Consider the following 10,322-nt stretch of genomic DNA (forward strand, 5'->3'; position numbering starts at 1 on the left):
CCTTCTGAACCATTTCTTGCCCTTTTCCCCCCAGCACCAGGCTCAGACGCCTCCCATGCAGCAGGGATACGGAAAACATTCTCCTGGCTGGTTCAGCAATGGTGTTCAAAAGCTTTTACAATTTCATAGGAAGCCAAAGGGCAATTATGCTTAACACCTCCCCGCCCCCTTCCTTTTCTCTGGCTGTCTTGCTTGCTTCTGTTTCTCATTCGCTCTCATGCCCATCCTTCCTTTCCTCTTCTCTTCCCTTGATCCCGTTCAGGGACTCCAAAGGACTAATTCAGCGCAGCACTGGCAGAGATAAGTTAAAACAATGAGCAGATTTGCAATTAGGGAGAGTTTTAAGGATTGGGAATTGCGCATGTTTTACAGTCATTTCTTGCCAACGATGGGGACTTTATCTTCAGTAGATGCAGCTCCTTCCTTAGCTGCCATGGCCCCACCCTCGGGCATCAAGTGAAATTCCACATTTGCACTAAAATGCTGCCACATTTCAAATGTATCCAGTTGAAAAAAAAAAAAAAGCCAACCAAAAAAAAAGTTTAAAATGTACACTGTACTTTGGCCAGGGCTGATTATCAATGGTGTACATGCCTTCAAAATCCTTTGTTAATGAGGTATCCTTATTACCATAATCAAACACGCTTAGAAACTTGTCACAGATAAGCAAAATTCTTTACATTCTTTGCTCTGCACTTTCTTTTGACATCTCTTCCCCATCCCCCTCAGTGACTGCTTGGCTTCTGAAGGTTAGGGACCAGTAGTGCTGGAAATTGAAGTCCTCTGTTTACCCACACAAGCGAAGAAACAGTCAAAGCTTCCTTACTCTGCTGTAGAAATGACCTGAACAGTGACCTGAAGAGACCACCCTCCTGAGAGAGGAGAGGTCACTGAGCCTCCACGCAGGATCTGCTCAGGGCAGCCTCTGCAGAGAGAGCAAAGGAGAGATTGCAAATCATCCAAACTGTGCCAAATTATGTGTGAAGGTTTTGTAATGCAGACTACTGTCCACCAGGGATTAAATTAAGAACATCAAACCCAACACAGAAAGAATTTCATTTTATACTTAAATTTGACTTGCAGTGTTTTATTTAATGCATTTTATCAACCTCCATGTCCCAAAACATCTTGCCACCAGAAAATACTTAAACAAATCGGGCAATTTTTGCAGAGGGCCATACAAATTTAGCATGAAAGACTCTTGCTTTTAATTTTTTCATACAGAACATGGACTCAGGCAGCCATTCCTGTTCATTCCAGAAACCACCTCTTCTCCCTGTGTTTACAGAGTACCTGTCTAAATAGCAGAAAAACTTGATTTAAATGTGAGTGGTCTGACATGAATCAAGTGATTGATAATTAGAGCAAAGTTAGAAATATACTCAGCTCAGACAGGGGAGTTTGCACATCACTACATGTCAGCATCTGTCGCTTCTTACCCTGAGACTGGACGATTTCATCTGAAATTACAAGCCACAACAGCATTTTTCATAAATCTGACTCCTTGTTACATAAATATACATCTTATTACTTGTCTTTTTAAACCTTTGAACAAAGGTTCTGTTTTACTGTAGCCTTTAACATACAAATTTTCTTAATTTTAGATTTGAGAATGTTTCAGAGAAGTAACTTTTAAAAAAAAGAGACAACCTGCAAGGGTAGGGGAAAAAAAAAGACTAAAATCTCCCCTGTAAGTGTATGAAAACCGCACATTTTTAAATAGATACTGTTTGCCTGGTACTCTTTGATGACTACATTAGGGCTATGATAATATATCAACTGCATTCTTAGGGCTCCGTTAACCCTTATGCAACTGGGAAGGACACTTAGCTGCACTGTAGGAAGCATACTTAGTCAGAAATGATATTTATTGCCTTTTTTTAAAGCATGCCAATGGAGGCCAAGGTTGTAAGGTCTTGTCCTTGTGCTGTCCTGCTGGCTTTCAGACCTGAAGCTTCCTAAGTCCTTTTGCTTTGGTGATGTTATCAGGAGCTTTTCAACTGCCTTTTGAGCTGGTGTGGAAGGAAAGGGAGAGTTTCTTCCCCCAGGCACCTGCCACCACAATTAAGACTATGTGAGATTTTTGGGTTCCCAGCAGCCTGTTTCCAACAACACCTTTCTATGAAACTATCCTTTTCCAACCTGAGAACAGCAAGGCAAATACCAAATATATCTTCACATTACTCATGAGAGTAATTTATTGTCACTACCTTACAGCTGGGAAACTGAGGCATAAGGATTGAATTATTAGCTTATGGTCATAACTCACGTTATGAGTCCTGAGGACCATTCCAGCACCTTTACTACAAAACCACACTGACTTCTCTGCAGTTCCTTCCTCTGAGGAAAAAAAACTAAACCCCCAAAACCCACAAGAATAAAACCAAACAAAATCTTGGGCTGGTAGATAGAAGGACAGGGCAAAGTAAAAAGCTGAGGAAAATTCATGCTGCTGAATATATGAGAATTTGATCAGTAAACTTACCAGAATGCTTTTAATCAGAGCCTAAATGCGTAAACAGAATATATTAAGAGAACAGAATATTGCCCGTGCATATGTAAATATATATATACTTTATATTAAACAATAACATTCCAATTCTCCAACTAGTAGTATTCAGTTAAACTTACCAAATATTGTCACTCATTAGCACTCTCACTTTGGTGGCTGAGTATCAATAAATGTGGGAAGAACAGCCACTGAAAGCATACATGTTCCTTTAGAAAGTGAAACAACAACTTCTACAACACGATATTATGTCGTTAAAATTCTTGATACTTGCATCATTCTCTGTATTGATCGATTATGACTGCTCGTGACCTTGTAAGGCAGTAAAATCCTATAATTTGAGATGGCGGGGGACTCAATCCTCTTCTGGAGCTCTCATCCAAAGCATGGTTTGAGCGTGGCTTTTGCCTGAAGAGCCAAATGCTTATGCAAGGCTAAACGGATCGGGCCTTATAAACGGACAAAGTACTTGGCTGCAGTACTGCCTGTTGAAAAGCCAACATTTGCCAGGACTTACTACACAATTATAGGGATAACTGTAGCATCTCCGACAAGACAGTGTGGGAACTGCAGGATAATGGTATCTCCTTAATGGTGATGGCTGTAATGTAGGTTAATGGGATCATCTTTTCTTTTCCCTGGGAGAATTCATGAATTCTTCCATTCATTGACAGTATTTTTAGCAGCAAATGGAGGATTTGATTCAGACCTGGAGATGTTTTCTCCAGGAGGTTTGTTTTTAGCAAAGATCCTGTTCAACGAACTGAAACCAAAACTGGTGCGATTTCCCTGAGGAGGGGTGAGGAAGGCTCACTGTACATGCTGACACCATTTGCCCCGGTGCGTTTGGTGCAGCCCACGTTTCGCAGAGACCATCTCCTGGGCTCATGCCACAGCATGCTCCAACCGCACTCCTGGTGGCAAACACTCTGACGCAGCCCACTGGGTTGAGCCAAAATCCTTTATGCACTGAAGTCCACCATGTGGGACATCAGGGGGGTTGTGAAGTACTTTTTGGCTTACGATTGAAGTTTATCATCGATCTGAAGGCAGATCTTCCCAGCCATGTCCCTGTCCCTGCTTATTCTTGTGCTGGCCGCTCTGTCGTGCCCTTCAAGCCTTGCTGGCGAGGATGCTGGAGGGCACGGGCTGTTTGTCCGTACGAAAACGAAACTTTGCTGAGTTATCAGAACAAGGCATGCCTGGCTGTCAGCTTATCAGCCAGAGGAGAGGAAAAAAAAAAAAAAAAGGCGCAGAAGAATACACTGCTCTCCTTTCATTTCTTATGCATGCTGCCAAGGCCCTAGCCAGGCAGCTGAAAGGGGAGGGGAACTGATGGTTTTGCAGTGGGGAAACATTGGCTCCCTCCTAGTGCAGCCCCCAGCACCGCTTTCCAGGCAGTTTTGCTGGGCACTGGTGAGCTATCCAGCTGGCATCCCACACCGAGGCAGAAACAAGCTTTCAAAGGGGATCCTGTCTGCCCTTTCCTCCTCCTCCCCTTCCTCGCTCTTTCTTTTTCTCCCCACTGTAACCCACAGCCTGGCCAGGGTGCTGCAGCTTCAGCTCCAAGGACCGTGGCTGGTGGTCTGCCCCTCCGGCAGCCCCGGTGGCCAGTGAGGCTTTGGCGGTGTGTTAATTGCCCGTCGGCCGCCCGCCAGCCCCCTCTCCCATTTACTGATTGCCGACGTGACCCGCGTGAGTGAGCGAGCGCGCCGGGTCAGGGCTCGTGGGGGCCAAGTTCAAGGGCACAGGCTGGTACAGACGTATAAACAAGGGAATGGTATGTAAGCAATAAAGACATAAAGGTTAGGATCAGGGCTAGCAGTACAATAAACAGCTGTGATAACCCGGTTTGTTTATAGATAAAGAATTTACTGTAAAATCCGCAACGCACAGGATACGTTTGTTAACGCTTTAAGGGACATATATTTTTAGATCCTTTTTTAATTTTTTGTTCTGTGTACTGAGAAAATGTCTCCAAACATTCTTTTTTTTTTTACTTACTTTTAAATCAAGCCCAGGAAACGCACTCTTATCACATTAGCTAGAAATCTTTGCCTTCTAAAATCCCTCCAAACAAGCCAATGCTGTTCCACAGGAGTTTAAAACTGCTGCTACAACAAATTCACAGAAAGGCAGATAGCCTAGTCCTTAATACTTACAGCTTCCTATTAAAATACCCATGTTTCAAGCAGGGAACATCCCTTTACATCCCATTTTTCCTAATTTAGTTTTAATAAAAGTAAGTAGAGTAAGTACAATTTCATTAGGGCTCTTGTAAATTTTGCGCCGTGGATGTTTTGCCAACTTTACTTTTAAAATATATTTCAGAGTGTAGCCAAGCGTTTTGCAAAATTACCGCGGTGCTTCTTAACTGTCCTGTGAGGCTCCCATCAGAAGTACAATATATTGTACTGTAACTATTGATCCAAATGGCTACATTTCTAAAGCAGAAAATGATTGTGTAGTGAAAGCAGTGCAGAGGTGCAGTAAAATGCCCTCAAGTATATAAAGACATAAAGATTAAAGTCACCCTGCAGATTCCCTTTAACTCCTCCAAATCCACTGTGTAATGTGTTCTTTTAGGATAAATCAAAAACTTTGTACAAATTAACATGACAGGTGCCAGTGTTCATAAATAAAATTGCTCCTCACCATCAGGAGGCTCGAAGAAAGTTTACTTTGCTTTAAATACATGCAAAAGCTGTTAATTAAATTCCCAGGTGTCAAAAGAACATCTGAATATCTAGAAGGCAAAATAACACCCCAAAATTTGTCAGCCAGAACACGTATTCAGGATAAGAAATTGAGACTTCAGTACACAGGATGCCCTAGAGTGTTAATACCAACAATTTTCAGTTCTGTGGTTAGTCTTCAATAAAGTTTAGATGATCTAAAAAAAAAAAATACATAGGTGGAGTCTGTCATAGGACTCTTTGTCCTCCACAGCACCAAAGTGCCTTTTCTTAAACTTTGGAAGACACTTTTTAACAGTGTCATTGTTGTAAGTAACACATACGTTACACGTGTCTTGTAAAAAGCAGTTCACTACAGGATGAATACACTTGCCCTTGCATTCATTCTATGGATGCTTTTTGGTACTAGCCATCTTCAGGACCTTTAACCTTCCCCTAAGGACACCAAAAAGTGGGATACCTGTTGGAGGTGTCAGACAGGGCTCCTTCAACAGGCACTTGGCATGGGACAAGCACAGGACAGGGCACTTGAACAGCACAATCAAGCTCTGACCGTGAGCAGGGCTCTTCAGCTCCTCTTTAGCATAATTAATAAATAACAATAGTATACCAAGAAATTATATATATATATGTGTGTGTATATATAAATAAATGCCTGCTCTGAGCCAGATTCTTCTTTGGCCTGTTTCTGCTTCCACTGTATTCAGCGGATAAACACTCAAGGTGAAGTATTTTCCCCAGTCAAGCTGATGGTCGCATTCTCCAGGATTATAAGGGAACTGGTAGATCCTAAACAGATTAATCTTTGAAGAAAAAAACCTTTCAGTCCCTGGCTCCTGGCTGTGCCTGTACACAAATAAGGTATTTTATGTCTGTGTGTACTTCAGGAGCTCTGTCACTGAAATAATCAGTTGATCAAAACATCCTTATAAGTCAAATTCTGGCCCTCTCTAGCTCTGGTCAAAAGACAGATGGATGAAAAGGCATTGCTAATGCAAACCCCTATCACGCCTGGGGCCTTTCCCCTGCACAATTATCCCGCCTGGATTATTCCTCCAGGACTGTGACTGATTTACACACTACAGGAGTGTATCTCATGTGGGAAATGAGCACAGCTTTTTAATTATTCTCCGCACTGCAGTATCACCCGCAGGGTTTTGGTCAGAGGTGCTGTGCTCGGCGCTGCACATTGCAGGAGGACAGGACGGTGCCTGCCCAAATTGTGCTTCCCGTCTACCTTACAAATTGGGCAGAGAGGCGCAACACAAAGCAATAGAAAAATGGCTGCAGTTCAAATAACAAGCAGATGTTGTAGCACCCTACCTGCCTCGCCATCTTTGAGGGCTTGGAGGAGTCACTGCCCAAAAGGAGTTTGAAGGAGGAGGCTTGTCACAGGTGTTCTGGGGAGCCATACAGTAAAAGCCTGATGGTGCTGGCAAAATCATTTTCTGAAAGCATAAATAATAGGACAGCATTTTAGGAAGGGCTCTGACAAGGAGGACAAGGCTTTTATGTGAAGTGCGATGGAAAGGAGGCAGTGGATGGACGTGACAGGAGGCGGCATGGAAGCTGTGGCAGGTTCAGTCCCGCCCTGGAGCCCAGAGCTGGGCTGGGAAGGGGGGTACCCCACCACCTGCCAGGGTGGAAGGAAACGGGGCAATGCAAAAGCATGGTGTGGGCCATCTACCTCCAAACAGCCTTACACACCAAAACCATCCATTACAGGTACAGCAAGTGGCAGTGATAAGGAATTAGTTTGCAACAGGCTTGGTGACTGCAACTGCATCCTTACTGCCATCAAGTTAGAAGAAAAAAGAAAAACCAAAAAAACCAACAAAAAAAGCCCTGCAAGGTTAACCAGAACTCATTTCCAAAGACCCCAGTCACAACTGATGCATCTGATCTGCGGAAAAAACTGTGTAAAGTGGGGTAGCATGCCTGTGTCCTTTCCACCTGGGCCACCCATGCCCCAAGATCTTCGGACTGAGTGGGGACAAGCACAGCGGATGCAGACAGGTTGGACAAGATGCCTCCCGGTCTGAGCTCCAGCAGCTGCTTTCATCCTGCCCATATATCTCAGAAAGACTGCTGGAGGGGAGCCTCACTGGTCACAGGAGGCATCATTAGACCCATGAGATGGCCTTCAAACTACTGGTTTGGCACTTAGAAGGAATGAAGAACTGCAAGAAGGAAGAGGAAAAAAGAATAAATACATAGTTCTGGTCTGCTTAGATAGGTAGCGCATGGAGGGGATGCACAGGTGTTGGGGGGTTGCAATGCATTTCCCTCTTGAAATTGGCGGTCCCAGTTATTATGTGACAACTGTCTGCAACTTCAGATTTACGAGATTCCTCGCCTGGCCAATAAAACCAGGAGGGAAATAGAGAGATGTCCATAAATGACATATTTTCATGCTTTGTGCAACCCGTCCCTGCAAAGCACTTTTGAGCAGCTAAGCAATTTACATCTAATAGCAAAGTGTTTTTTAATCAGTCAGATCAATTTGTGAAGAATTGGTACATTAGGTATAGCCATATAGCAGAGATCCTTATAGCAAAGGTTTAGAAGTAATTGCTCCCTGACCCACTGAACACTGTATTACTATAGAAGTTTGTATTCTATTAAGAGTTAATAAGTGACCAAAATCTAGACTAATACACTGTCAGGGTTCATTATCATTACAGGTTCTTGCTATTTTTCCAGTGTCTTTTGCTCTGCCCTTCTTGCTACATATGGAAAACCTATATCAAGATGGTTGCCATGGCAATGAAAAGATTTGCATGTGTCTTATCTATCTATTTAAATACCTTCTTATGGTTTATAACTACCATAATACATCCCTCCAGCCCTGCTCATTGCTAATTTAGAGCTAGCCCAGTGTGTCTGAGGTCAGCGATACCATCGAAAGCATGTTGTCTAGACAACTCCGAAGCTACTGTCCATGGGGTAATTGTTTTATGCAAATAAAAAAGTACAGCGGTGACATGCTCATCCAGGACTTGTCCAATCCACTTGCGCTGGGGCTGGACCAAGTCTGCAATCATATGTCTGGCAAGAGCATTTTCTGCCGCATCCACCAGCCAGGGCCACGTTGGTTTGATGGTCTTTTTTGATGCCAGTTTCTTTTGGTCAGGCCTGAAGCTGGTTTGAGATGAGGCTGATACTCTTTTAAAAGGAGACACTGAAAAATCCGCTCTGAGTGCACGTATGTGCGTGTGCATGAACGCACCAGCATGCGCAATTTTAGAGGACTGAAGGAAACCTGCACTCCCCCCCTCATCTAAACTACTCATTTTTAGAAGGGTGAATGAAAGCTCCCTTTGAACCCAGAGCCATGGCAGGAGCACATAAGCACGTTGGTTTGGTACCAAGGGTCTTTTGGGAGGCTACTAAATTTTAAAAACAACTTGGCAAAAATTTCAATGGGTTGCACTCAAATGATCCAAACTTTCTACCTACCACAAATCTAAGTTCTTCCTTTCTCCACGTCTTTATACCTCAGATAATTACATCAAAATACACTGAGCTGAGAGCACTCACATGGAAGACAAGGAAATATTTTGCACACAGAGCAGAAACTGCTCTTCATCAACAGAGCCATTAATACCTGCATTACTCTGCAACTCTCTTTCTTTTATCTTTTTCTCCTTCAGGAGTTCATGGTTTGCTGCTACATTCAAATGGCTGCAAAGGTAAATACGGCTATTACTGCATAAATCCATAATGCACACAAGGCAGCAGGCAGTTTGAAAACACAGAGAGAGGTAACAACAACGACAACCACCAAGAAAGGCTGTCTCTGAAATCCTATAAACCAGACTCTTCAATCCTCTTTGATCTCCCTGGCTCAAGGTTGTGGCTTTTCAGGACGACCACAGATTAAAACTACTTCTTAAAGTACTTCAAGATCTACTAAGGATTTATTTTCTTCCAAATTGTACACTGTTGCTATCAGAGACTAATAATAATAATAATAATAATATTGGAAATGTTTAATAATTTGGTAATTGACTGATTTGTTACTAGTATTTGAATTGCTTGACCACACTTACAGATTAGAAATGTAATTTTCCTCGAGATAATTTATATTTGTATTCACAGTCTGAGGAAATGCCACCTATTCCTGCAGCAGTAAATCAGGAACCATTTACCCTGCCAATACAGTTAGACAATGTTTACATGCAGGACTACATTCATTGTTTGACTAATCCGTAAGGGGTAGATTTTCTATTGCATTTCAATAGCTCATCTACTTCAGACTGTTGTGAACTTTCTAAAGATGTGTTTTCACTTATAATAGCAGATCTTGGAGTGTAGTAATCTGAAATTGAAGTTTCGGTGACAGATTTATTCAACTAGCATTTTGCATGAGGCATTACTGCAAACATTATTTTATATGTGTGAGTGTGCGTGTGAGTGTATAAATATACATATATATATATCTGACAAAAGCTTAGAAAGATAATTTCTGCAATTTCATAAACTAAGGATTTCAAGTCAAGCATCAGTTTCCGGGTGTTTTTCATAATGGATTTCACAGCAGATGACCTGACAGCTAATCTCATGATCTGAATTGCGCTCTGCCGCACATATCCAAACAAACCGCCGTCAGACCCTCAAAGGATTGCCCTGCTTTCACATGCCAGGGCTGCAAGTCCATGCCGCAAATGTCCAGAGGTCCAGACTGACCTCCTCACCCCCCCGTCTGGGAAACATTCCTCCTCCCGGCAGCTCATTCTTGCAGACAAACAGAGCAGGACCAGCGGGCACTTGCTGAAAAGGGACAAGAGAGGGGCCGTGAATGGAGCGTGTCTGGTACAACAATGCCAGACAATGCCTGTGAATGGGGTTGCAAACCCTGCTCCTGTCTGAGGGGCTGCCAGCAGCTTCCCTGCCCCCTCTCCCCTTCCCTTTAAGGATTTCTTGCTACTCTTTTGAAAATATATTAGACCCCAAAGACATACCGAATAGGTGGACAAAGTCAATAGGTGATGCATTTCAGAAGGGGAGGCCGCTTGCTGGCAGTGCCTATGGCTACACAATTTCTCCAGAGTGCCTCCCGCCCTTCGCCAGCTGCTCTGAGTGCCATTAAAGATGGTGGCAAGGACAAAAGCCAA

The 10,322-nt window shown here is 43.1% G+C and overlaps 1 long non-coding RNA gene across 1 annotated transcript in view; it reads right to left on the minus strand.

Moving 5' to 3' along the window:
- The window catches only part of LOC118452553, a 17,058-nt gene extending 13,399 nt beyond the window's left edge, over positions 1-3,659 (minus strand). Inside the window, exons 1-2 of the long non-coding RNA XR_004842365.1 lie at positions 2,632-3,659; positions 827-925 (exon numbers count right to left, since the gene is read on the minus strand). This is a non-coding gene — a long non-coding RNA (uncharacterized LOC118452553). The remainder of the gene's footprint in view (positions 1-826; positions 926-2,631) is intronic.
- Positions 3,660-10,322: the final 6,663 nt, after the last annotated feature.

Source organism: Egretta garzetta, unplaced genomic scaffold (assembly GCF_000687185.1).
Source record: "Egretta garzetta isolate BGI_Z169 unplaced genomic scaffold, ASM68718v1 scaffold306, whole genome shotgun sequence".
NCBI lineage: Eukaryota > Metazoa > Chordata > Aves > Pelecaniformes > Ardeidae > Egretta > Egretta garzetta.